This window comes from Notothenia rossii, assembly GCF_949606895.1.
Source record: "Notothenia rossii genome assembly, chromosome: 5".
Classification (NCBI taxonomy): Eukaryota; Metazoa; Chordata; class Actinopteri; order Perciformes; family Nototheniidae; genus Notothenia; species Notothenia rossii.
Window position 1 is genome coordinate 93,438,674 of NC_136903.1, and position 827 is coordinate 93,439,500.

The 827-nt window shown below is 41.2% G+C and overlaps 1 long non-coding RNA gene across 1 annotated transcript; it reads left to right on the forward strand.

Annotated features, from left to right (window-relative positions):
- Positions 1 to 619, forward strand: LOC307039278. The gene is made up of 3 exons (XR_013808194.1): positions 1 to 127; positions 348 to 419; positions 525 to 619. It is a non-coding gene; the product is annotated as an uncharacterized lncRNA (long non-coding RNA).
- The last annotated feature ends 208 nt before the right edge of the window (positions 620 to 827 follow it).

The window sequence follows — 827 nt, forward strand, 5'->3', positions numbered from 1 at the left end:
TATCAATGTAATTTTCTGCCTTCTCTAAAAACAACCTCTTTTTACTGTGTGCAGATATTATGTAAATGAACACTGAATGGAAGAGCAGAAGAATACAGAACACAAGAAGTGAACAATAATGTCGCTGGTACGTATTTTGTTCTTATCAGTACGATAATTTTTAAGTTAATAAAATCATTTAAAATCTAGGCAGGCTGTTGGTTTATTTAGTCTCTGTTTAATAAGCGATAATGTTATGATCACGATGTTCTCCAAGTTTCCTTTGTCTCTTATTCCTGGTGTCTCTAACACACCTGCATTCTCGCACAGGGATCAATTCATCTGATCCTATCTCCTTTTCTCTACAGTTTCTATTCTCCCCTCGCCTGTGTTGCTGCCAGTTTCCCCCTCAGAGGACAGAGACAGATCTTCCTCAGCAGGTGAAGGTCGCCGCTCCGCTCTTTGTTTCCTGGGAAATTATACGTGGATAAATCATCATAACCACTTTCCTGGTTATAATTACACACATTGTCTGTCTCTTTCAGGCAGAATTACAGGAGGCGTGTGGCACAGTGGATAGAGCCTTGGTGTTGGGATCAGGGGGTCACAGGTTCAAACCCCACTGCAGTGAGCATGCCGTTGTGTCCCTGAGACACTTCACCCCAAAGTGCTCCTGTGGGGATTGTCCACAGTATTTAGTGTTGAAGTCGCTTTGGATAAAAGTGTCTAACATGTGACATGTAATGTATTAATTATATGTTCCTGCAAAAAACAATGAAATAAAAAAACTGTGAGCCAGCCTTCTGTTCACCAGAGAAACACGAGAGCAGTCCTTTTGTGAACATGGA